Below are 22,671 nucleotides of genomic sequence, written 5' to 3'. Positions count from 1 at the left end.
TATCAAATGGTTGTTAAAGCAAAGCAACCATCGGAAACAGTGTCAGAAAACCCTTGAACTCATTCTAAATGCTAGAGGGCTCAGTCGGGAATTGAATATAATTGAAATAGAAAGCGTTTGTTGTTAGGAAGCCGAGGAAGTTAGCTTGCTTTGAAACGGCTGGGCTCGTCCGGGATTTGAACCCAGGACCTCTCGCACCCGAAGCAAGAATCATACCCCTAGACCAACGAGCCAGACCAGAATCACCTATGGCTACGCGTGTACACATGTACAGTCACTTAATGTGGCCCTCTAAAAGATTGGGCAGGCACTAGTTTTAATAGAAAACACTTGTCGTTAGGAAGCCGCATTTCCTGGAAGGCAGCGACTCTGAGTATGGCCTGCACAAGCAAAAAAAAAACACGACCTTTGACTGAACCTGGGATATGTTGTAGTACAGATGAACAACAGTAATTATTTCAAAACCACAGTAGTTTTTATCTAAGCTTAACGTAGCCAGCTTGCTTTGAAACGGCTGGGCTCGTCCGGGATTTCAACCCGGGACCTCTCGCACCCTAAGCGAGAATCATACCCCTAGACCAACGAGCCTGACTGCGAACACCAACAGCTACGTGTGTACACAAGTACAGTCACTGAATGTTGCCCTCTAAAAGATTGGGCAGGCACTAATTTTAATAGAAAACGCTTGCCGTTAGGAAGCCGCATTTCCTGGAAGGCAGCGACTCTGAGTATGGTCTGTACAAGGAAAAAAAAAACACTTGACCTTTGACTGAATCTGGGCTATGTTGTAGTACAGATGAACAAAAGTAATTATTTCAAAACCTCAGCAGTTTTGAGGTGGGCTCAACGCAGCCAGCTTGCTATGAAACGACTGGGCTCGTCCGGGATTTGAACCCGGGACCTCTCGCACCCTAAGCGAGAATCATACCCCTAGACCAACGAGCCTCTCCGGTATGCCATGTTTTGTGTGGGTACCACAAATTTAGTGAAGCTCACCTGTATAACGGAACGTGTTACGGGAACCTAATGGATAAGGCATCAGCCTCCGGAGCTGAGGATTGTGGGTTCAAGTCCCACCTGGGTCGTCTTTGATGGGCTACCTTTAAGATGGCTTTGTGAGAATTTCAAGGAGGATTTTTCAATGACTATATCCATGATGACCGCACGATTGGAATTATCATAATGATAACCATATATCACTATGAAAGACGAATTTAAAAGAGAATTCCACAAAGTGTTTTTTTAACACAAGTCACAACAAAAGTAGCTGTCTACTCATCAAGACTGATTCTGCATCTTCAGCATCAATAAATTGTCTTCTGCCACTCATGCTTTGCCCATGAAGTCAACAGTGCCAATGAGAGCTTTGGCCATCTAATTGCAGAAAAACGCACGGCACACCAGTGAAGGGCTCTAAAAGTCAACAGCAGCATACAGACTATATCTTAGGCTTGACTTTGAACCATAAGGCATCAGCCTCCGTCCAAGGACGTGGTTGAATGAGCTAGCTCTAAGCAAAAGGTCAATGACTGTACAAAGAAACTCCAAGGACATGTATTTCTGTGCTCATCGTTTTAATTCAACTATGAATGATGTAAAATGGTTTGAATCCCAAAACCCCTGCAGAAAGTTCAATTTGGCCGAAGTATCAGCCTCTGATGCTAGAGAACGTGACATCAAGCACCACTTGTCGTTAGGAAGCCGCATTTCCTGGAAGGCAGCGACTCTGAGTATGGCCTGCACAAGGAAAAAAAAAACACGACCTTTGAATGAACCTGGGATATGTTGTAGTACAGATGAACAAAAGTAATTATTTCAAAACCTCAGCAGTTTTGAGGTGGGCTCAACGCAGCCAGCTTGCTATGAAACGACTGGGCTCGTCCGGGATTTGAACCCGAGACCTCTCGCACCCTAAGCGAGAATCATACCCCTAGACCAACGAGACTCTCCGGTATGCCATGTTTTGTGTGGGTACCACAAATTTAGTGAAGCTCACCTGTATAACGGAATGTGTTCTGTTGTCGAGATACTTAAGTGTAGATATTTGAGCTTCAAAAACTACTTCAAGGGATACTACAGATTGACGGCCAACTTTGCCAAACAAGGCCCGGTGGCCCAACGGATAAGGCATCAGCCTCCGGAGCTGAGGATTGTGGGTTCAAGTCCCACCTGGGTCGTCTTTGATGGGCTACCTTTAAGATGGCTTTGTGAGAATTTCAAGGAGGATTTTTCAATGACTATATCCATGATGACCGCACGATTGGTATTATCATAATGATAACCATATATCACTATGAAAGACGAATTTAAAAGAGAATTCCACAAAGTGTTTTTTTAACACAAGTCACAACAAAAGTAGCTGTCTACTCATCAAGACTGATTCTGCATCTTCAGCATCAATAAATTGTCTTCTGACACTCATGCTTTGCCCATGAAGTCAACAGTGCCAATGAGAGCTTTGGCCATCTAATTGCAGAAAAACGCACGGCACACCAGTGAAGGGCTCTAAAAGTCAACAGCAGCATACAGACTATATCTTAGGCTTGACTTTGAACCATAAGGCATCAGCCTCCGTCCAAGGATGTGGTTGAATGAGCTAGCTCTAAGCAAAAGGTCAATGACTGTACAAAGAAACTCCAAGGACATGTATTTCTGTGCTCATCGTTTTAATTCAACTATGACTGATGTAAAATGGTTTGAATCCCAAAACCCCTGCAGAAAGTTCAATTTGGCCGAAGTATCAGCCTCTGATGCTAGAGAACGTGGCATCAAGCACCATGTTGTCTGCAGCAAAAGTTCTGATATCAAATGGTTGTTAAAGCAAAGCAACCATCGGAAACAGTGTCAGAAAACCCTTGAACTCATTCTAAATGCTAGAGGGCTCAGTCGGGAATTGAATATAATTGAAATAGAAAGCGTTTGTTGTTAGGAAGCCGAGGAAGTTAGCTTGCTTTGAGACGGCTGGGCTCGTCCGGGATTTGAACCCAGGACCTCTCGCACCCGAAGCGAGAATCATACCCCTAGACCAACGAGCCAGACCAGAACCACCTATGGCTACGTGTGTACACATGTACAGTCACTTAATGTGGCCCTCTAAAAGATTGGGCAGGCACTAGTTTTAATAGAAAACACTTGTCGTTAGGAAGCCGCATTTCCTGGAAGGCAGCAAATCTGAGTATGGCCTGCACAAGGAAAAAAAAAACACGACCTTTGACTGAACCTGGGATATGTTGTAGTACAGATGAACAACAGTAATTATTTCAAAACCACAGTAGTTTTTATCTAAGCTCAACGTAGCCAGCTTGCTTTGAAACGGCTGGGCTCGTCCGGGTTTTGAACCCGGGACCTCTCGCACCCTAAGCGAGAATCATACCCCTAGACCAACGAGCCTGACTGCGAACACCAACAGCTACGTGTGTACACAAGTACAGTCACTGAATGTTGCCCTCTAAAAGATTGGGCAGGCACTAATTTTAATAGAAAACGCTTGCCGTTAGGAAGCCGCATTTCCTGGAAGGCAGCGACTCTGAGTATGGTCTGTACAAGGAAAAAAAAAACACTTGACCTTTGACTGAATCTGGGCTATGTTGTAGTACAGATGAACAAAAGTAATTATTTCAAAACCTCAGCAGTTTTGAGGTGGGCTCAACGCAGCCAGCTTGCTATGAAACGACTGGGCTCGTCCGGGATTTGAACCCGGGACCTCTCGCACCCTAAGCGAGAATCATACCCCTAGACCATCGAGCCTCTCCGGTATGCCATGTTTTGTGTGGGTACCACAAATTTAGTGAAGCTCACCTGTATAACGGAACGTGTTCTGTTGTCGAGATATTTAAGTGTAGATATTTGAGCTTCAAAAACTACTTCAAGGGATACTACAGATTGACGGCAAACTTTGCCAAACAAGGCCCGGTGGCCTAATGGATAAGGCATCAGCCTCCGGAGCTGAGGATTGTGGGTTCAAGTCCCACCTGGGGCGTCTTAGATGGGCTACCTTTAAGATGGCTTTGTGAGAATTTCAAGGAGGATTTTTCAATGACTATATCCATGATGACCGCACGATTGGTATTATCATAATGATAACCATATATCACTATGAAAGACGAATTTAAAAGAGAATTCCACAAAGTGTTTTTTTAACACAAGTCACAACAAAAGTAGCTGTCTACTCATCAAGACTGATTCTGCATCTTCAGCATCAATAAATTGTCTTCTGACACTCATGCTTTGCCCATGAAGTCAACAGTGCCAATGAGAGCTTTGGCCATCTAATTGCAGAAAAACGCACGGCACACCAGTGAAGGGCTCTAAAAGTCAACAGCAGCATACAGACTATATCTTAGGCTTGACTTTGAACCATAAGGCATCAGCCTCCGTCCAAGGACGTGGTTGAATGAGCTAGCTCTAAGCAAAAGGTCAATGACTGTACAAAGAAACTCCAAGGACATGTATTTCTGTGCTCATCGTTTAATTCAACTATGACTGATGTAAAATGGTTTGAATCCCAAAACCCCTGCAGAAAGTTCAATTTGGCCGAAGTATCAGCCTCTGATGCTAGAGAACGTGGCATCAAGCACCATGTTGTCTGCAGCAAAAGTTCTGATATCAAATGGTTGTTAAAGCAAAGCAACCATCGGAAACAGTGTCAGAAAACCCTTGAACTCATTCTAAATGCTAGAGGGCTCAGTCGGGAATTGAATATAATTGAAATAGAAAGCGTTTGTTGTTAGGAAGCCGAGGAAGTTAGCTTGCTTTGAGACGGCTGGGCTCGTCCGGGATTTGAACCCAGGACCTCTCGCACCCGAAGCGAGAATCATACCCCTAGACCAACGAGCCAGACCAGAATCACCTATGGCTACGTGTGTACACATGTACAGTCACTTAATGTGGCCCTCTAAAAGATTGGGCAGGCACTAGTTTTAATAGAAAACACTTGTCGTTAGGAAGCCGCATTTCCTGGAAGGCAGCAAATCTGAGTATGGCCTGCACAAGGAAAAAAAAAACACGACCTTTGACTGAACCTGGGATATGTTGTAGTACAGATGAACAACAGTAATTATTTCAAAACCACAGTAGTTTTTATCTAAGCTCAACGTAGCCAGCTTGCTTTGAAACGGCTGGGCTCGTCCGGGATTTGAACCCGGGACCTCTCGCACCCTAAGCGAGAATCATACCCCTAGACCAACGAGCCTGACTGCGAACACCAACAGCTACGTGTGTACACAAGTACAGTCACTGAATGTTGCCCTCTAAAAGATTGGGCTGGCACTAATTTTAATAGAAAACGCTTGCCGTTAGGAAGCCGCATTTCCTGGAAGGCAGCGACTCTGAGTATGGTCTGTACAAGGAAAAAAAAAACACTTGACCTTTGACTGAATCTGGGCTATGTTGTAGTACAGATGAACAAAAGTAATTATTTCAAAACCTCTGCAGTTTTGAGGTGGGCTCAACGCAGCCAGCTTGCTATGTAACGACTGGGCTCGCCCGGGATTTGAACCCGGGACCTCTCGCACCCTAAGCGAGAATCATACCCCTAGACCAACGAGCCTCTCCGGTATGCCATATTTTGTGTGGGTACCACAAATTTAGTGAAGCTCAGCTGTATAACGGAACGTGTTCTGTTGTCGAGATATTTAAGTGTAGATATTTGAGCTTCAAAAACTACTTCAAGGGATACTACAGATTGACGGCCAACTTTGCCAAACAAGGCCCGGTGGCCTAATGGATAAGGCATCAGCCTCCGGAGCTGAGGATTGTGGGTTCAAGTCCCACCTGGGTCGTCTTTGATGGGCTACCTTTAAGATGGCTTTGTGTGAATTTCAAGGAGGATTTTTCAATGACTATATCCATGATGACCGCACGATTGGAATTATCATAATGATAACCATATATCACTATGAAAGACGAATTTAAAAGAGAATTCAACAAAGTGTTTTTTTAACACAAGTCACAACAAAAGTAGCTGTCTACTCATCAAGACTGATTCTGCATCTTCAGCATCAATAAATTGTCTTCTGCCACTCATGCTTTGCCCATGAAGTCAACAGTGCCAATGAGAGCTTTGGCCATCTAATTGTAGAAAAACGCACGGCACACCAGTGAAGGGCTCTAAAAGTCAACAGCAGCATACAGACTATATCTTAGGCTTGACTTTGAACCATAAGGCATCAGCCTCCGTCCAAGGACGTGGTTGAATGAGCTAGCTCTAAGCAAAAGGTCAATGACTGTACAAAAAAACTCCAAGGACATGTATTTCTGTGCTCATGGTTTTAATTCAACTATGACTGATGTAAAATGGTTTGAATCCCAAAACACCTGCAGAAAGTTCAATTTGGCCGAAGTATCAGCCTCTGATGCTAGAGAACGTGGCATCAAGCACCATGTTGTCTGCAGCAAAAGTTCTGATATCAAATGGTTGTTAAAGCAAAGCAACCATCGGAAACAGTGTCAGAAAACCCTTGAACTCATTCTAAATGCTAGAGGGCTCAGTCGGGAATTGAATATAATTGAAATAGAAAGCGTTTGTTGTTAGGAAGCCGAGGAAGTTAGCTTGCTTTGAGACGGCTGGGCTCGTCCGGGATTTGAACCCGGGACCTCTCGCACCCGAAGCGAGAATCATACCCCTAGACCAACGAGCCAGGCCAGAATCACTTATGGCTACGTGTGTACACATGTACAGTCACTTAATGTGGCCCTCTAAAAGATTGGGCAGGCACTAGTTTTAATAGAAAACACTTGTCGTTAGGAAGCCGCATTTCCTGGAAGGCAGCGACTCTGAGTATGGCCTGCGCAAGGAAAAAAAAAACACGACCTTTGACTGAATCTGGGATATGTTGTAGTACATATGAACAACAGTATTTATTTCAAAACCACAGTAGTTTTTATCTAAGCTCAACGTAGCCAGCTTGCTTTGAAACGGCTGGGCTCGTCCGGGATTTGAACCCGGCACCTCTCGCACCCTAAGCGAGAATCATACCCCTAGACCAACGAGCCTGACTGCGAACACCAAAAGCTACGTGTGTACACATCTACAGTCACTGAATGTTGCCCTCTAAAAGATTGGGCAGGCACTAATTTTAATAGAAAACGCTTGCCGTTAGGAAGCCGCATTTCCTGGATGGCAGCGACTCTGAGTATGGTCTGTACAAGGAAAAAAAAACACTTGACCTTTGACTGAATCTGGGCTATGTTGTAGTACAGATGAACAAAAGAAATTATTTCAAAACCTCAGCAGTTTTGAGGTGGGCTCAACGCAGCCAGCTTGCTATGAAACGACTGGGCTCGTCCGGGATTTGAACCCGGGACCTCTCGCACCCTAAGCGAGAATCATACCCCTAGACCAACGAGCCTCTCCGGTATGCCATGTTTTGTGTGGGTACCACAAATTTAGTGAAGCTCACCTGTATAACAGAACGTGTTCTGTTGTCGAGATACTTAAGTGTAGATATTTGAGCTTCAAAAACTACTTCAAGGGATACTACAGATTGACGGTCAACTTTGCCAAACAAGTCCCGGTGGCCTAATGGATAAGGCATCAGCCTCCGGAGCTGAGGATTGTGGGTTCAAGTCCCACCTGGGTCGTCTTTGATGGGCTACCTTTAAGATGGCTTTGTGAGAATTTCAAGGAGGATTTTTCAATGACTATATCCATGATGACCGCACGATTGGAATTATCATAATGATAACCATATATCACTATGAAAGACGAATTTAAAAGAGAATTCCACAAAGTGTTTTTTTAACACAAGTCACAACAAAAGTAGCTGTCTACTCATCAAGACTGATTCTGCATCTTCAGCATCAATAAATTGTCTTCTGCCACTCATGCTTTGCCCATGAAGTCAACAGTGCCAATGAGAGCTTTGGCCATCTAATTGCAGAAAAACGCACGGCACACCAGTGAAGGGCTCTAAAAGTCAACAGCAGCATACAGACTATATCTTAGGCTTGACTTTGAACCATAAGGCATCAGCCTCCGTCAAAGGACGTGGTTGAATGAGCTAGCTCTAAGCAAAAGGTCAATGACTGTACAAAGAAACTCCAAGGACATGTATTTCTGTGCTCATGGTTTTAATTCAACTATGACTGATGTAAAATGGTTTGAATCCCAAAACCCCTGCAGAAAGTTCAATTTGGCCGAAGTATCAGCCTCTGATGCTAGAGAACGTGACATCAAGCACCATGTTGTCTGCAGCAAAAGTTCTGATATCAAATGGTTGTTAAAGCAAAGCAACCATCGGAAACATTGTCAGAAAACCCTTGAACTCATTCTAAATGCTAGAGGGCTCAGTCGGGAATTGAATATAATTGAAATAGAAAGCGTTTGTTGTTAGGAAGCCGAGGAAGTTAGCTTGCTTTGAAACGGCTGGGCTCGTCCAGGATTTGAACCTGGGACCTCTCGCACCCAAAGCGAGAATCATACCCCTAGACCAACGAGCCAGACTAGAATCACCTATGGCTACGTGTGTACACATGTACAGTCACTTAATGTGGCCCTCTAAAAGATTGGGTAGGCACTAGTTTTAATAGAAAACACTTGTCGTTAGGAAGCCGCATTTCCTGGAAGGCAGCGACTCTGAGTATGGCCTGTACAAGGAAAAAAAAAACACGACCTTTGACTGAATCTGGGATATGTTGTAGTACAGATGAACAACAGTAATTATTTCAAAACCACAGTAGTTTTTATCTAAGCTCATAATGATAACCATATATCACTATGAAAGACGAATTTAAAAGAGAATTCCACAAAGTGTTTTTTTAACACAAGTCACAACAAAAGTAGCTGTCTACTCATCAAGACTGATTCTGCATCTTCAGCATCAATAAATTGTCTTCTGCCACTCATGCTTTGCCCATGAAGTCAACAGTGCCAATGAGAGCTTTGGCCATCTAATTGCAGAAAAACGCACGGCACACCAGTGAAGGGCTCTAAAAGTCAACAGCAGCATACAGACTATATCTTAGGCTTGACTTTGAACCATAAGGCATCAGCCTCCGTCAAAGGACGTGGTTGAATGAGCTAGCTCTAAGCAAAAGGTCAATGACTGTACAAAGAAACTCCAAGGACATGTATTTCTGTGCTCATGGTTTTAATTCAACTATGACTGATGTAAAATGGTTTGAATCCCAAAACCCCTGCAGAAAGTTCAATTTGGCCGAAGTATCAGCCTCTGATGCTAGAGAACGTGACATCAAGCACCATGTTGTCTGCAGCAAAAGTTCTGATATCAAATGGTTGTTAAAGCAAAGCAACCATCGGAAACAGTGTCAGAAAACCCTTGAACTCATTCTAAATGCTAGAGGGCTCAGCCGGGAATTGAATATAATTGAAATAGAAAGCGTTTGTTGTTAGGAAGCCGAGGAAGTTAGCTTGCATTGAAACAGCTGGGTTCGTCCAGGATTTGAACCCGGGACCTCTCGCACCCAAAGCGAGAATCATACCCCTAGACCAACGAGCCAGACTAGAATCACCTATGGCTACGTGTGTACACATGTACAGTCACTTAATGTGGCCCTCTAAAAGATTGGGCAGGCACTAGTTTTAATAGAAAACACTTGTCGTTAGGAAGCCGCATTTCCTGGAAGGCAGCGACTCTGAGTATGGCCTGAAAAAAGGAAAAAAAAAAACGACCTTTGACTGAACCTGGGATATGTTGTAGTACAGATGAACAACAGTAATTATTTCAAAACCACAGTAGTTTTTATCTAAGCTCAACCTAGCCAGCTTGCTTTGAAACGGCTGGGCTCATCCGGGATTTGAACCCGGGACCTCTCGCACCCTAAGCGAGAATCATACCCCTAGACCAACGAGCCTGACTGCGAACACCAACAGCTACGTGTGTACACAAGTACAGTCACTGAATGTTGCCCTCTAAAAGATTGGGCAGGCACTAATTTTAATAGAAAACGCTTGCCGTTAGGAAGCCGCATTTCCTGGAAGGCAGCGACTCTGAGTATGGTCTGTACAAGGAAAAAAAAAACACTTGACCTTTGACTGAATCTGGGCTATGTTGTAGTACAGATGAACAAAAGTAGTTATTTCAAAACCTCAGCAGTTTTGAGGTGGGCTCAACGCAGCCAGCTTGCTATGAAACGACTGGGCTCGTCCGGGATTTGAACCCGGGACGTCTCGCACCCTAAGCGAGAATCATACCCCTAGACCAACGAGACTCTCCGGTATGCCATGTTTTGTGTGGGTACCACAAATTAAGTGAAGCTCACCTGTATAACGGAACGTGTTCTGTTGTCGAGATACTTAAGTGTAGATATTTGAGCTTCAAAAACTACTTCAAGGGATACTACAGATTGACGGCCAACTTTGACAAACAAGGCCCGGTGGCCTAATGGATAAGGCATCAGCCTCCGGAGCTGAGGATTGTGGGTTCAAGTCCCACCTGGGTCGTCTTTGATGGGCTACCTTTAAGATGGCTTTGTGAGAATTTCAAGGAGGGTTTTTCAATCACTATATCCATGATGACCGCACGATTGGAATTATCATAATGATAACCATATATCACTATGAAAGACGAATTTAAAAGAGAATTCCACAAAGTGTTTTTTTAACACAAGTCACAACAAAAGTAGCTGTCTACTCATCAAGACTGATTCTGCATCTTCAGCATCAATAAATTGTCTTCTGCCACTCATGCTTTGCCCATGAAGTCAACAGTGCCAATGAGAGCTTTGGCCATCTAATTGCAGAAAAACGCACGGCACACCAGTGAAGGGCTCTAAAAGTCAACAGCAGCATACAGACTATATCTTAGGCTTGACTTTGAACCATAAGGCATCAGCCTCCGTCCAAGGACGTGGTTGAATGAGCTAGCTCTAAGCAAAAGGTCAATGACTGTACAAAGAAACTCCAAGGACATGTATTTCTGTGCTCATCGTTTTAATTCAACTATGACTGATGTAAAATGGTTTGAATCCCAAAACCCCTGCAGAAAGTTCAATTTGGCCGAAGTATCAGCCTCTGATGCTAGAGAACGTGACATCAAGCACCATGTTGTCTGCAGCAAAAGTTCTGATATCAAATGGTTGTTAAAGCAAAGCAACCATCGGAAACAGTGTCAGAAAACCCTTGAACTCATTCTAAATGCTAGAGGGCTCAGTCGGGAATTGAATATAATTGAAATAGAAAGCGTTTGTTGTTAGGAAGCCGAGGAAGTTAGCTTGCTTTGAAACGGCTGGGCTCGTCCGGGATTTGAACCAAGGACCTCTCGCACCCGAAGCAAGAATCATACCCCTAGACCAACGAGCCAGACCAGAATCACCTATGGCTACGTGTGTACACATGTACACTCACTTAATGTGGCCCTCTAAAAGATTGGGCAGGCACTAGTTTTAATAGAAAACACTTGTCGTTAGGAAGCCGCATTTCCTGGAAGGCAGCGACTCTGAGTATGGCCTGAAAAAAGGAAAAAAAAAAAACGACCTTTGACTGAACCTGGGATATGTTGTAGTACAGATGAACAACAGTAATTATTTCAAAACCACAGTAGTTTTTATCTAAGCTCAACCTAGCCAGCTTGCTTTGAAACGGCTGGGCTCGTCCGGGATTTGAACCCGGGACCTCTCGCACCCTAAGCGAGAATCATACCCCTAGACCAACGAGCCTGACTGCGAACACCAACAGCTACGTGTGTACACAAGTACAGTCACTGAATGTTGCCCTCTAAAAGATTGGGCAGGCACTAATTTTAATAGAAAACGCTTGCCGTTAGGAAGCCGCATTTCCTGGAAGGCAGCGACTCTGAGTATGGTCTGTACAAGGAAAAAAAAACCACTTGACCTTTGACTGAATCTGGGCTATGTTGTAGTACAGATGAACAAAAGTAGTTATTTCAAAACCTCAGCAGTTTTGAGGTGGGCTCAACGCAGCCAGCTTGCTATGAAACGACTGGGCTCGTCCGGGATTTGAACCCGGGACCTCTCGCACCCTAAGCGAGAATCATACCCCTAGACCAACGAGACTCTCCGGTATGCCATGTTTTGTGTGGGTACCACAAATTAAGTGAAGCTCACCTGTATAACGGAACGTGTTCTGTTGTCGAGATACTTAAGTGTAGATATTTGAGCTTCAAAAACTACTTCAAGGGATACTACAGATTGACGGCCAACTTTGCCAAACAAGGCCCGGTGGCCTAATGGATAAGGCATCAGCCTCCGGAGCTGAGGATTGTGGGTTCAAGTCCCACCTGGGTCGTCTTTGATGGGCTACCTTTAAGATGGCTTTGTGAGAATCTCAAGGAGGATTTTTCAATGACTATATCCATGATGACCGCACGATTGGAATTATCATAATGATAACCATATATCACTATGAAAGACGAATTTAAAAGAGAATTCCACAAAGTGTTTTTTTAACACAAGTCACAACAAAAGTAGCTGTCTACTCATCAAGACTGATTCTGCATCTTCAGCATCAATAAATTGTCTTCTGCCACTCATGCTTTGCCCATGAAGTCAACAGTGCCAATGAGAGCTTTGGCCATCTAATTGCAGAAAAACGCACGGCACACCAGTGAAGGGCTCTAAAAGTCAACAGCAGCATACAGACTATATCTTAGGCTTGACTTTGAACCATAAGGCATCAGCCTCCGTCCAAGGACGTGGTTGAATGAGCTAGCTCTAAGCAAAAGGTCAATGACTGTACAAAGAAACTCCAAGGACATGTATTTCTGTGCTCATCGTTTTAATTCAACTATGACTGATGTAAAATGGTTTGAATCCCAAAACCCCTGCAGAAAGTTCAATTTGGCCGAAGTATCAGCCTCTGATGCTAGAGAACGTGACATCAAGCACCATGTTGTCTGCAGCAAAAGTTCTGATATCAAATGGTTGTTAAAGCAAAGCAACCATCGGAAACAGTGTCAGAAAACCCTTGAACATATTCTAAATGCTCGAGGGCTCAGTCGGGAATTGAATATAATTGAAATAGAAAGCATTTGTTGTCAGGAAGCCGAGGAAGTGAGCTTGTTTTGAAACGGCTGGGCTCGTCTGGGATTTGAACCCGGGACTTCTCGCACCTGAAGCGAGAATCATACCCCTAGACAAACGAGCCAGACCAGAATCACCTATGGCTATGTGTGTACACATGTACAGTAACTTAATGTGGCCCTCTAAAAGATTGGGCAGGCACTAGTTTTAATAGAAAACACTTGTCGTTAGGAAGCCGCATTTCCTGGAAGGCAGCGACTCTGAGTATAGCCTGTACAAGGAAAAAAAAAACACGACCTTTGACTCAATCTGGGATATGTTGTAGTACAGATGAACAACAGTAATTATTTCAAACCCACAGTAGTTTTTATCTAAGCTCAACGTAGCCAGCTTGCTTTGAAAGGGCTGGGCTCGTCCGGGATTTGAACCCGGGATCTCTCGCACCCTAAGCGAGAATCATACCCCTAGACCAACGAGCCTCTCCGGTATGCCATGTTTTGTGTGGGTACCACAAATTTAGTGAAGCTCACCTGTATAACGGAACGTGTTCTGTTGTCGAGATACTTAAGTGTATCTCGAAGAAAACGCTTGCCGTTAGGAAGCCGCATTTCCTGGAAGGCAGCGACTCTGAGTATGGTCTGTACAAGGAAAAAAAAACACTTGACCTTTGACTGAATCTGGGCTATGTTGTAGTACAGATGAACAAAAGTAATTATTTCAAAACCTCAGCAGTTTTGAGGTGGGATCAACGCAGCCAGCTTGCTATGAAACGACTGGGCTCGTCCGGGATTTGAACCCGGGATCTCTCGCACTCTAAGCGAGAATCATACCCCTAGACCAACGAGCCTGACTGCGAACACCAACAGCTACGTGTGTACACATGTACAGTCACTGAATGTTGCCCTCTAAAAGATTGGGCAGGCACTAATTTTAATAGAAAACGCTTGCCGTTAGGAAGCCGCATTTCCTGGAAGGCAGGGACTCTGAGTATGGTCTGTACAAGGAAAAAAAAAACACTTGACCTTTGACTGAATCTGGGCTATGTTGTAGTACAGATGAACAAAAGTAATTATTTCAAAACCTCAGCAGTTTTGGGGTGGGCTCAAAGCAGACAGCTTGCTATGAAACAACTGGGCTCGTCCGGGATTTGAACCCGGGACCTCTCGCACCCTAAGCGAGAATCACACCCCTAGACCAACGAGCCTCTCCGGTATGCCATGTTTTGTGTGGGTACCACAAATTTAGTGAAGCTCACCTGTATAACGGATCGTGTTCTGTTGTCGAGATACTTAAGTGCAGATATTTGAGCTTCAAAAACTACTTCAAGGGATACTACAGATTGACGGCCAATGATGCCAAACAAAGCCTGGTGGCCTAATGGATAAGGCATCAGCCTCCGGAGCTGAGGATTGTGGGTTCAAGTCCCACCTGGGTCGTCTTTGATGGGCTACCTTTAAGATGGCTTTGTGAGAATTTGCAAGGAGGATTTTTCAATGACTATATCCATGATGACCGCACGATTAGAATTATCATAATGATAACCATATATCACTATGAAAGACGAATTTAAAAGAGAATTCCACAAAGTGTTTTTTTAACACAAGTCACAACAAAAGTAGCTGTCTACTCATCAAGACTGATTCTGCATCTTCAGCATCAATAAATTGTCTTCTGCCACTCATGCTTTGCCCATGAAGTCAACAGTGCCAATGAGAGCTTTGGCTATCTAATTGCAGAAAAACGCACGGCACACCAGTGAAGGGCTCTAAAAGTCAACAGCAGCATACAGACTATATCTTAGGCTTGACCTTGAACCATAAGGCATCAGCCTCCGTCCAAGGACGTGGTTGAATGAGCTAGCTCTAAGCAAAAGGTCAATGACTGTACAAAGAAACTCCAAGGACATGTATTTCTGTGCTCATCGTTTTAATTAAACTATGACTGATGTAAAATGGTTTGAATCCCAAAACCCCTGCAGAATGTTCAATTTGGCCGAAGTATCAGCCTCTGATGCTAGAGAACGTGACATCAAGCACCATGTTGTCTGCAGCAAAAGTTCTGATATCAAATGGTTGTTAAAGCAAAGCAACCATCGGAAACAGTGTCAGAAAACCCTTGAACTCATTCTAAATGCTAGAGGGCTCAGTCGGGAATTGAATATAATTGAAATAGAAAGCGTTTGTTGTTAGGAAGCCGAGGAAGTTAGCTTGCTTTGAAACGGCTGGGCTCGTCCGGGATTTGAACCAAGGACCTCTCGCACCCGAAGCAAGAATCATACCCCTAGACCAACGAGCCAGACCAGAATCACCTATGGCTACGTGTGTACACATGTACACTCACTTAATGTGGCCCTCTAAAAGATTGGGCAGGCACTAGTTTTAATAGAAAACACTTGTCGTTAGGAAGCCGCATTTCCTGGAAGGCAGCGACTCTGAGTATGGCCTGAAAAAAGGAAAAAAAAAAACGACCTTTGACTGAACCTGGGATATGTTGTAGTACAGATGAACAACAGTAATTATTTCAAAACCACAGTAGTTTTTATCTAAGCTCAACCTAGCCAGCTTGCTTTGAAACGGCTGGGCTCGTCCGGGATTTGAACCCGGGACCTCTCGCACCCTAAGCGAGAATCATACCCCTAGACCAACGAGCCTGACTGCGAACACCAACAGCTACGTGTGTACACAAGTACAGTCACTGAATGTTGCCCTCTAAAAGATTGGGCAGGCACTAATTTTAATAGAAAACGCTTGCCGTTAGGAAGCCGCATTTCCTGGAAGGCAGCGACTCTGAGTATGGTCTGTACAAGGAAAAAAAAAACACTTGACCTTTGACTGAATCTGGGCTATGTTGTAGTACAGATGAACAAAAGTAGTTATTTCAAAACCTCAGCAGTTTTGAGGTGGGCTCAACGCAGCCAGCTTGCTATGAAACGACTGGGCTCGTCCGGGATTTGAACCCGGGACCTCTCGCACCCTAAGCGAGAATCATACCCCTAGACCAACGAGACTCTCCGGTATGCCATGTTTTGTGTGGGTACCACAAATTAAGTGAAGCTCACCTGTATAACGGAACGTGTTCTGTTGTCGAGATACTTAAGTGTAGATATTTGAGCTTCAAAAACTACTTCAAGGGATACTACAGATTGACGGCCAACTTTGCCAAACAAGGCCCGGTGGCCTAATGGATAAGGCATCAGCCTCCGGAGCTGAGGATTGTGGGTTCAAGTCCCACCTGGGTCGTCTTTGATGGGCTACCTTTAAGATGGCTTTGTGAGAATTTCAAGGAGGATTTTTCAATGACTATATCCATGATGACCGCACGATTGGAATTATCATAATGATAACCATATATCACTATGAAAGACGAATTTAAAAGAGAATTCCACAAAGTGTTTTTTTAACACAAGTCACAACAAAAGTAGCTGTCTACTCATCAAGACTGATTCTGCATCTTCAGCATCAATAAATTGTCTTCTGCCACTCATGCTTTGCCCATGAAGTCAACAGTGCCAATGAGAGCTTTGGCCATCTAATTGCAGAAAAACGCACGGCACACCAGTGAAGGGCTCTAAAAGTCAACAGCAGCATACAGACTATATCTTAGGCTTGACTTTGAACCATAAGGCATCAGCCTCCGTCCAAGGACGTGGTTGAATGAGCTAGCTCTAAGCAAAAGGTCAATGACTGTACAAAGAAACTCCAAGGACATGTATTTCTGTGCTCATGATTTTAATTCAACTATGACTGATGTAAAATGGTTTGAATCCCAAAACCCCTGCAGAAAGTTCAATTTGGCCGAAGTATCAGCCTCTGATGCTAGAGAACGTGACATCAAGCACCATGTTGTCTGCAGCAAAAGTTCTGATATCAAATGGTTGTTAAAGCAAAGCAACCATCGGAAACAGTGTCAGAAAACCCTTGAACTCATTCTAAATGCTAGAGGGCTCAGTCGGGAATTGAATATAATTGAAATAGAAAGCGTTTGTTGTTAGGAAGCCGAGGAAGTTAGCTTGCTTTGAAACGGCTGGGCTCGTCCGGGATTTGAACCCAGGACCTCTCGCACCCGAAGCGAGAATCATACCCCTAGACCAACGAGCCAGACCAGAATCACCTATGGCTACGTGTGTACACATGTACAGTCACTTAATGTGGCCCTCTAAAAGATTGGGCAGGCACTAGTTTTAATAGAAAACACTTGTCGTTAGGAAGCCGCATTTCCTGGAAGGCAGCGACTCTGAGTATGGCCTGCACAAGCAAAAAAAAAACACGACCTTTGACTGAACCTGGGATATGTTGTAGTACAGATGAACAACAGTAATTATTTCAAAACCACAGTAGTTTTTATCTAAGCTTAACGTAGCCAGCTTGCTTTGAAACGGCTGGGCTCGTCCGGGATTTCAACCCGGGACCTCTCGCACCCTAAGCGAGAATCATACCCCTAGACCAACGAGCCTGACTGCGAACACCAACAGCTACGTGTGTACACAAGTACAGTCACTGAATGTTGCCCTCTAAAAGATTGGGCAGGCACTAATTTTAATAGAAAACGCTTGCCGTTAGGAAGCCGCATTTCCTGGAAGGCAGCGACTCTGAGTATGGTCTGTACAAGGAAAAAAAAAACACTTGACCTTTGACTGAATCTGGGCTATGTTGTAGTACAGATGAACAAAAGTAATTATTTCAAAACCTCAGCAGTTTTGAGGTGGGCTCAACGCAGCCAGCTTGCTATGAAACGACTGGGCTCGTCCGGGATTTGAACCCGGGACCTCTCGCACCCTAAGCGAGAATCATACCCCTAGACCAACGAGCCTCTCCGGTATGCCATGTTTTGTGTGGGTACCACAAATTTAGTGAAGCTCACCTGTATAACGGAACGTGTTACGGGAACCTAATGGATAAGGCATCAGCCTCCGGAGCTGAGGATTGTGGGTTCAAGTCCCACCTGGGTCGTCTTTGATGGGCTACCTTTAAGATGGCTTTGTGAGAATTTCAAGGAGGATTTTTCAATGACTATATCCATGATGACCGCACGATTGGAATTATCATAATGATAACCATATATCACTATGAAAGACGAATTTAAAAGAGAATTCCACAAAGTGTTTTTTTAACACAAGTCACAACAAAAGTAGCTGTCTACTCATCAAGACTGATTCTGCATCTTCAGCATCAATAAATTGTCTTCTGCCACTCATGCTTTGCCCATGAAGTCAACAGTGCCAATGAGAGCTTTGGCCATCTAATTGCAGAAAAACGCACGGCACACCAGTGAAGGGCTCTAAAAGTCAACAGCAGCATACAGACTATATCTTAGGCTTGACTTTGAACCATAAGGCATCAGCCTCCGTCCAAGGACGTGGTTGAATGAGCTAGCTCTAAGCAAAAGGTCAATGACTGTACAAAGAAACTCCAAGGACATGTATTTCTGTGCTCATCGTTTTAATTCAACTATGAATGATGTAAAATGGTTTGAATCCCAAAACCCCTGCAGAAAGTTCAATTTGGCCGAAGTATCAGCCTCTGATGCTAGAGAACGTGACATCAAGCACCACTTGTCGTTAGGAAGCCGCATTTCCTGGAAGGCAGCGACTCTGAGTATGGCCTGCACAAGGAAAAAAAAAACACGACCTTTGAATGAACCTGGGATATGTTGTAGTACAGATGAACAACAGTAATTATTTCAAAACCACAGTAGTTTTAATCTAAGCTCAACGTAGCCAGCTTGCTTTGAAACGGCTGGGCTCGTCCGGGATTTGAACCTGGGACCTCTCGCACCCTAAGCGAGAATCATACCCCTAGACCAACGAGCCTGACTGCGAACACCAACAGCTACGTGTGTACACAAGTACAGTCACTGAATGTTGCCCTCTAAAAGATTGGGCAGGCACTAATTTTAATAGAAAATGCTTGCCGTTAGGAAGCCGCATTTCCTGGAAGGCAGCGACTCTGAGTATGGTCTGTACAAGGAAAAAAAAAACACTTGACCTTTGACTGAATCTGGGCTATGTTGTAGTACAGATGAACAAAAGTAATTATTTCAAAACCTCAGCAGTTTTGAGGTGGGCTCAACGCAGCCAGCTTGCTATGAAACGACTGGGCTCGTCCGGGATTTGAACCCGAGACCTCTCGCACCCTAAGCGAGAATCATACCCCTAGACCAACGAGACTCTCCGGTATGCCATGTTTTGTGTGGGTACCACAAATTTAGTGAAGCTCACCTGTATAACGGAATGTGTTCTGTTGTCGAGATACTTAAGTGTAGATATTTGAGCTTCAAAAACTACTTCAAGGGATACTACAGATTGACGGCCAACTTTGCCAAACAAGGCCCGGTGGCCCAACGGATAAGGCATCAGCCTCCGGAGCTGAGGATTGTGGGTTCAAGTCCCACCTGGGTCGTCTTTGATGGGCTACCTTTAAGATGGCTTTGTGAGAATTTCAAGGAGGATTTTTCAATGACTATATCCATGATGACCGCACGATTGGTATTATCATAATGATAACCATATATCACTATGAAAGACGAATTTAAAAGAGAATTCCACAAAGTGTTTTCTTAACACAAGTCACAACAAAAGTAGCTGTCTACTCATCAAGACTGATTCTGCATCTTCAGCATCAATAAATTGTCTTCTGACACTCATGCTTTGCCCATGAAGTCAACAGTGCCAATGAGAGCTTTGGCCATCTAATTGCAGAAAAACGCACGGCACACCAGTGAAGGGCTCTAAAAGTCAACAGCAGCATACAGACTATATCTTCGGCTTGACTTTGAACCATAAGGCATCAGCCTCCGTCCAAGGACGTGGTTGAATGAGCTAGCTCTAAGCAAAAGGTCAATGACTGTACAAAGAAACTCCAAGGACATGTATTTCTGTGCTCATCGTTTTAATTCAACTATGACTGATGTAAAATGGTTTGAATCCCAAAACCCCTGCAGAAAGTTCAATTTGGCCGAAGTATCAGCCTCTGATGCTAGAGAACGTGGCATCAAGCACCATGTTGTCTGCAGCAAAAGTTCTGATATCAAATGGTTGTTAAAGCAAAGCAACCATCGGAAACAGTGTCAGAAAACCCTTGAACTCATTCTAAATGCTAGAGGGCTCAGTCGGGAATTGAATATAATTGAAATAGAAAGCGTTTGTTGTTAGGAAGCCGAGGAAGTTAGCTTGCTTTGAGACGGCTGGGCTCGTCCGGGATTTGAACCCAGGACCTCTCGCACCCGAAGCGAGAATCATACCCCTAGACCAACGAGCCAGACCAGAATCACCTATGGCTACGTGTGTACACATGTACAGTCACTTAATGTGGCCCTCTAAAAGATTGGGCAGGCACTAGTTTTAATAGAAAACACTTGTCGTTAGGAAGCCGCATTTCCTGGAAGGCAGCAAATCTGAGTATGGCCTGCACAAGGAAAAAAAACACGACCTTTGACTGAACCTGGGATATGTTGTAGTACAGATGAACAACAGTAATTATTTCAAAACCACAGTAGTTTTTATCTAAGCTCAACGTAGCCAGCTTGCTTTGAAACGGCTGGGCTCGTCCGGGATTTGAACCCGGGACCTCTCGCACCCTAAGCGAGAATCATACCCCTAGACCAACGAGCCTGACTGCGAACACCAACAGCTACGTGTGTACACAAGTACAGTCACTGAATGTTGCCCTCTAAAAGATTGGGCAGGCACTAATTTTAATAGAAAACGCTTGCCGTTAGGAAGCCGCATTTCCTGGAAGGCAGCGACTCTGAGTATGGTCTGTACAAGGAAAAAAAAAACACTTGACCTTTGACTGAATCTGGGCTATGTTGTAGTACAGATGAACAAAAGTAATTATTTCAAAACCTCAGCAGTTTTGAGGTGGGCTCAACGCAGCCAGCTTGCTATGAAACGACTGGGCTCGTCCGGGATTTGAACCCGGGACCTCTCGCACCCTAAGCGAGAATCATACCCCTAGACCAACGAGCCTCTCCGGTATGTCATGTTTTGTGTGGGTACCACAAATTTAGTGAAGCTCACCTGTATAACGGAACGTGTTCTGTTGTCGAGATATTTAAGTGTAGATATTTGAGCTTCAAAAACTACTTCAAGGGATACTACAGATTGACGGCCAACTTTGCCAAACAAGGCCCGGTGGCCTAATGGATAAGGCATCAGCCTCCGGAGCTGAGGGTTGTGGGTTCAAGTCCCACCTGGGTCATCTTAGATGGGCTACCTTTAAGATGGCTTTGTGAGAATTTCAAGGAGGATTTTTCAATGACTATATCCATGATGACCGCACGATTGGTATTATCATAATGATAACCATATATCACTATGAAAGACGAATTTAAAAGAGAATTCCACAAAGTGTTTTTTTAACACAAGTCACAACAAAAGTAGCTGTCTACTCATCAAGACTGATTCTGCATCTTCAGCATCAATAAATTGTCTTCTGACACTCATGCTTTGCCCATGAAGTCAACAGTGCCAATGAGAGCTTTGGCCATCTAATTGCAGAAAAACGCACGGCACACCAGTGAAGGGCTCTAAAAGTCAACAGCAGCATACAGACTATATCTTAGGCTTGACTTTGAACCATAAGGCATCAGCCTCCGTCCAAGGATGTGGTTGAATGAGCTAGCTCTAAGCAAAAGGTCAATGACTGTACAAAGAAACTCCAAGGACATGTATTTCTGTGCTCATCGTTTTAATTCAACTATGACTGATGTAAAATGGTTTGAATCCCAAAACCCCTGCAGAAAGTTCAATTTGGCCGAAGTATCAGCCTCTGATGCTAGAGAACGTGGCATCAAGCACCATGTTGTCTGCAGCAAAAGTTCTGATATCAAATGGTTGTTAAAGCAAAGCAACCATCGGAAACAGTGTCAGAAAACCCTTGAACTCATTCTAAATGCTAGAGGGCTCAGTCGGGAATTGAATATAATTGAAATAGAAAGCGTTTGTTGTTAGGAAGCCGAGGAAGTTAGCTTGCTTTGAGACGGCTGGGCTCGTCCGGGATTTGAACCCAGGACCTCTCGCACCCGAAGCGAGAATCATACCCCTAGACCAACGAGCCAGACCAGAATCACCTATGGCTACGTGTGTACACATGTACAGTCACTTAATGTGGCCCTCTAAAAGATTGGGCAGGCACTAGTTTTAATAGAAAACACTTGTCGTTAGGAAGCCGCATTTCCTGGAAGGCAGCAAATCTGAGTATGGCCTGCACAAGGAAAAAAAAAACACGACCTTTGACTGAACCTGGGATATGTTGTAGTACAGATGAACAACAGTAATTATTTCAAAACCACAGTAGTTTTTATCTAAGCTCAACGTAGCCAGCTTGCTTTGAAACGGCTGGGCTCGTCCGGGATTTGAACCCGGGACCTCTCGCACCCTAAGCGAGAATCATACCCCTAGACCAACGAGCCTGACTGCGAACACCAACAGCTACGTGTGTACACAAGTACAGTCACTGAATGTTGCCCTCTAAAAGATTGGGCAGGCACTAATTTTAATAGAAAACGCTTGCCGTTAGGAAGCCGCATTTCCTGGAAGGCAGCGACTCTGAGTATGGTCTGTACAAGGAAAAAAAAAACACTTGACCTTTGACTGAATCTGGGCTATGTTGTAGTACAGATGAACAAAAGTAATTATTTCAAAACCTCAGCAGTTTTGAGGTGGGCTCAACGCAGCCAGCTTGCTATGAAACGACTGGGCTCGTCCGGGATTTGAACCCAGGACCTCTCGCA

General features: G+C 44.2%; 42 non-coding genes across 42 annotated transcripts in view; 10 read left to right on the top strand and 32 right to left on the bottom strand.

Annotated features, from left to right (window-relative positions):
- Nucleotides 1–161: 161 nt before the first annotated feature.
- trnap-cgg (transfer RNA proline (anticodon CGG)) lies at nt 162–233 on the bottom strand. Its single transcript has one exon. It is a non-coding gene; the product is annotated as a tRNA-Pro (tRNA).
- A 283-nt stretch (nt 234–516) lies between these two features.
- trnap-agg (transfer RNA proline (anticodon AGG)) lies at nt 517–588 on the bottom strand. The gene has a single exon. It is a non-coding gene; the product is annotated as a tRNA-Pro (tRNA).
- A 285-nt stretch (nt 589–873) lies between these two features.
- trnap-agg (transfer RNA proline (anticodon AGG)) lies at nt 874–945 on the bottom strand. The gene has a single exon. It is a non-coding gene; the product is annotated as a tRNA-Pro (tRNA).
- Nucleotides 946–1,873: 928 nt separating this feature from the next.
- Nucleotides 1,874–1,945, bottom strand: trnap-agg (transfer RNA proline (anticodon AGG)). The gene has a single exon. It is a non-coding gene; the product is annotated as a tRNA-Pro (tRNA).
- A 159-nt stretch (nt 1,946–2,104) lies between these two features.
- On the top strand, nt 2,105–2,177 carry trnar-ccg (transfer RNA arginine (anticodon CCG)). The gene has a single exon. It is a non-coding gene; the product is annotated as a tRNA-Arg (tRNA).
- Nucleotides 2,178–2,963: 786 nt separating this feature from the next.
- On the bottom strand, nt 2,964–3,035 carry trnap-cgg (transfer RNA proline (anticodon CGG)). Its single transcript has one exon. It is a non-coding gene; the product is annotated as a tRNA-Pro (tRNA).
- Nucleotides 3,036–3,318: 283 nt separating this feature from the next.
- trnap-agg (transfer RNA proline (anticodon AGG)) lies at nt 3,319–3,390 on the bottom strand. The gene has a single exon. It is a non-coding gene; the product is annotated as a tRNA-Pro (tRNA).
- A 285-nt stretch (nt 3,391–3,675) lies between these two features.
- trnap-agg (transfer RNA proline (anticodon AGG)) lies at nt 3,676–3,747 on the bottom strand. Its single transcript has one exon. It is a non-coding gene; the product is annotated as a tRNA-Pro (tRNA).
- Nucleotides 3,748–3,906: 159 nt separating this feature from the next.
- On the top strand, nt 3,907–3,979 carry trnar-ccg (transfer RNA arginine (anticodon CCG)). The gene has a single exon. It is a non-coding gene; the product is annotated as a tRNA-Arg (tRNA).
- A 785-nt stretch (nt 3,980–4,764) lies between these two features.
- On the bottom strand, nt 4,765–4,836 carry trnap-cgg (transfer RNA proline (anticodon CGG)). Its single transcript has one exon. It is a non-coding gene; the product is annotated as a tRNA-Pro (tRNA).
- A 283-nt stretch (nt 4,837–5,119) lies between these two features.
- trnap-agg (transfer RNA proline (anticodon AGG)) lies at nt 5,120–5,191 on the bottom strand. Its single transcript has one exon. It is a non-coding gene; the product is annotated as a tRNA-Pro (tRNA).
- Nucleotides 5,192–5,476: 285 nt separating this feature from the next.
- On the bottom strand, nt 5,477–5,548 carry trnap-agg (transfer RNA proline (anticodon AGG)). The gene has a single exon. It is a non-coding gene; the product is annotated as a tRNA-Pro (tRNA).
- Nucleotides 5,549–5,707: 159 nt separating this feature from the next.
- On the top strand, nt 5,708–5,780 carry trnar-ccg (transfer RNA arginine (anticodon CCG)). Its single transcript has one exon. It is a non-coding gene; the product is annotated as a tRNA-Arg (tRNA).
- A 786-nt stretch (nt 5,781–6,566) lies between these two features.
- Nucleotides 6,567–6,638, bottom strand: trnap-cgg (transfer RNA proline (anticodon CGG)). Its single transcript has one exon. It is a non-coding gene; the product is annotated as a tRNA-Pro (tRNA).
- A 283-nt stretch (nt 6,639–6,921) lies between these two features.
- trnap-agg (transfer RNA proline (anticodon AGG)) lies at nt 6,922–6,993 on the bottom strand. Its single transcript has one exon. It is a non-coding gene; the product is annotated as a tRNA-Pro (tRNA).
- Nucleotides 6,994–7,277: 284 nt separating this feature from the next.
- trnap-agg (transfer RNA proline (anticodon AGG)) lies at nt 7,278–7,349 on the bottom strand. The gene has a single exon. It is a non-coding gene; the product is annotated as a tRNA-Pro (tRNA).
- A 159-nt stretch (nt 7,350–7,508) lies between these two features.
- On the top strand, nt 7,509–7,581 carry trnar-ccg (transfer RNA arginine (anticodon CCG)). The gene has a single exon. It is a non-coding gene; the product is annotated as a tRNA-Arg (tRNA).
- A 2,160-nt stretch (nt 7,582–9,741) lies between these two features.
- trnap-agg (transfer RNA proline (anticodon AGG)) lies at nt 9,742–9,813 on the bottom strand. The gene has a single exon. It is a non-coding gene; the product is annotated as a tRNA-Pro (tRNA).
- A 285-nt stretch (nt 9,814–10,098) lies between these two features.
- On the bottom strand, nt 10,099–10,170 carry trnap-agg (transfer RNA proline (anticodon AGG)). The gene has a single exon. It is a non-coding gene; the product is annotated as a tRNA-Pro (tRNA).
- Nucleotides 10,171–10,329: 159 nt separating this feature from the next.
- trnar-ccg (transfer RNA arginine (anticodon CCG)) lies at nt 10,330–10,402 on the top strand. The gene has a single exon. It is a non-coding gene; the product is annotated as a tRNA-Arg (tRNA).
- Nucleotides 10,403–11,544: 1,142 nt separating this feature from the next.
- Nucleotides 11,545–11,616, bottom strand: trnap-agg (transfer RNA proline (anticodon AGG)). Its single transcript has one exon. It is a non-coding gene; the product is annotated as a tRNA-Pro (tRNA).
- A 285-nt stretch (nt 11,617–11,901) lies between these two features.
- trnap-agg (transfer RNA proline (anticodon AGG)) lies at nt 11,902–11,973 on the bottom strand. The gene has a single exon. It is a non-coding gene; the product is annotated as a tRNA-Pro (tRNA).
- Nucleotides 11,974–12,132: 159 nt separating this feature from the next.
- On the top strand, nt 12,133–12,205 carry trnar-ccg (transfer RNA arginine (anticodon CCG)). Its single transcript has one exon. It is a non-coding gene; the product is annotated as a tRNA-Arg (tRNA).
- Nucleotides 12,206–13,346: 1,141 nt separating this feature from the next.
- Nucleotides 13,347–13,418, bottom strand: trnap-agg (transfer RNA proline (anticodon AGG)). Its single transcript has one exon. It is a non-coding gene; the product is annotated as a tRNA-Pro (tRNA).
- A 296-nt stretch (nt 13,419–13,714) lies between these two features.
- Nucleotides 13,715–13,786, bottom strand: trnas-aga (transfer RNA serine (anticodon AGA)). The gene has a single exon. It is a non-coding gene; the product is annotated as a tRNA-Ser (tRNA).
- Nucleotides 13,787–14,071: 285 nt separating this feature from the next.
- On the bottom strand, nt 14,072–14,143 carry trnap-agg (transfer RNA proline (anticodon AGG)). The gene has a single exon. It is a non-coding gene; the product is annotated as a tRNA-Pro (tRNA).
- A 159-nt stretch (nt 14,144–14,302) lies between these two features.
- On the top strand, nt 14,303–14,375 carry trnar-ccg (transfer RNA arginine (anticodon CCG)). Its single transcript has one exon. It is a non-coding gene; the product is annotated as a tRNA-Arg (tRNA).
- A 1,142-nt stretch (nt 14,376–15,517) lies between these two features.
- On the bottom strand, nt 15,518–15,589 carry trnap-agg (transfer RNA proline (anticodon AGG)). The gene has a single exon. It is a non-coding gene; the product is annotated as a tRNA-Pro (tRNA).
- Nucleotides 15,590–15,874: 285 nt separating this feature from the next.
- trnap-agg (transfer RNA proline (anticodon AGG)) lies at nt 15,875–15,946 on the bottom strand. Its single transcript has one exon. It is a non-coding gene; the product is annotated as a tRNA-Pro (tRNA).
- A 159-nt stretch (nt 15,947–16,105) lies between these two features.
- Nucleotides 16,106–16,178, top strand: trnar-ccg (transfer RNA arginine (anticodon CCG)). Its single transcript has one exon. It is a non-coding gene; the product is annotated as a tRNA-Arg (tRNA).
- Nucleotides 16,179–16,964: 786 nt separating this feature from the next.
- On the bottom strand, nt 16,965–17,036 carry trnap-cgg (transfer RNA proline (anticodon CGG)). Its single transcript has one exon. It is a non-coding gene; the product is annotated as a tRNA-Pro (tRNA).
- Nucleotides 17,037–17,319: 283 nt separating this feature from the next.
- Nucleotides 17,320–17,391, bottom strand: trnap-agg (transfer RNA proline (anticodon AGG)). The gene has a single exon. It is a non-coding gene; the product is annotated as a tRNA-Pro (tRNA).
- Nucleotides 17,392–17,676: 285 nt separating this feature from the next.
- On the bottom strand, nt 17,677–17,748 carry trnap-agg (transfer RNA proline (anticodon AGG)). The gene has a single exon. It is a non-coding gene; the product is annotated as a tRNA-Pro (tRNA).
- Nucleotides 17,749–18,676: 928 nt separating this feature from the next.
- On the bottom strand, nt 18,677–18,748 carry trnap-agg (transfer RNA proline (anticodon AGG)). Its single transcript has one exon. It is a non-coding gene; the product is annotated as a tRNA-Pro (tRNA).
- A 516-nt stretch (nt 18,749–19,264) lies between these two features.
- On the top strand, nt 19,265–19,337 carry trnar-ccg (transfer RNA arginine (anticodon CCG)). The gene has a single exon. It is a non-coding gene; the product is annotated as a tRNA-Arg (tRNA).
- Nucleotides 19,338–20,123: 786 nt separating this feature from the next.
- On the bottom strand, nt 20,124–20,195 carry trnap-cgg (transfer RNA proline (anticodon CGG)). Its single transcript has one exon. It is a non-coding gene; the product is annotated as a tRNA-Pro (tRNA).
- Nucleotides 20,196–20,476: 281 nt separating this feature from the next.
- On the bottom strand, nt 20,477–20,548 carry trnap-agg (transfer RNA proline (anticodon AGG)). The gene has a single exon. It is a non-coding gene; the product is annotated as a tRNA-Pro (tRNA).
- Nucleotides 20,549–20,833: 285 nt separating this feature from the next.
- Nucleotides 20,834–20,905, bottom strand: trnap-agg (transfer RNA proline (anticodon AGG)). Its single transcript has one exon. It is a non-coding gene; the product is annotated as a tRNA-Pro (tRNA).
- A 159-nt stretch (nt 20,906–21,064) lies between these two features.
- Nucleotides 21,065–21,137, top strand: trnar-ccg (transfer RNA arginine (anticodon CCG)). The gene has a single exon. It is a non-coding gene; the product is annotated as a tRNA-Arg (tRNA).
- Nucleotides 21,138–21,923: 786 nt separating this feature from the next.
- Nucleotides 21,924–21,995, bottom strand: trnap-cgg (transfer RNA proline (anticodon CGG)). Its single transcript has one exon. It is a non-coding gene; the product is annotated as a tRNA-Pro (tRNA).
- Nucleotides 21,996–22,278: 283 nt separating this feature from the next.
- On the bottom strand, nt 22,279–22,350 carry trnap-agg (transfer RNA proline (anticodon AGG)). Its single transcript has one exon. It is a non-coding gene; the product is annotated as a tRNA-Pro (tRNA).
- Nucleotides 22,351–22,635: 285 nt separating this feature from the next.
- The window catches only part of trnap-agg (transfer RNA proline (anticodon AGG)), a 72-nt gene continuing 36 nt past the window's right edge, over nt 22,636–22,671 (bottom strand). The window contains exon 1 of the tRNA in view: nt 22,636–22,671. This exon is cut by the window's right edge and continues 36 nt beyond it. This is a non-coding gene — a tRNA (tRNA-Pro).

The sequence above is a fragment of the Pseudorasbora parva genome, chromosome 4, assembly GCF_024679245.1.
Source record: "Pseudorasbora parva isolate DD20220531a chromosome 4, ASM2467924v1, whole genome shotgun sequence".
Taxonomy (NCBI): Eukaryota; Metazoa; Chordata; class Actinopteri; order Cypriniformes; family Gobionidae; genus Pseudorasbora; species Pseudorasbora parva.
Note: the sequence above shows the minus strand (reverse complement) of the source record. Positions and strands in the feature narration are given on the sequence as shown.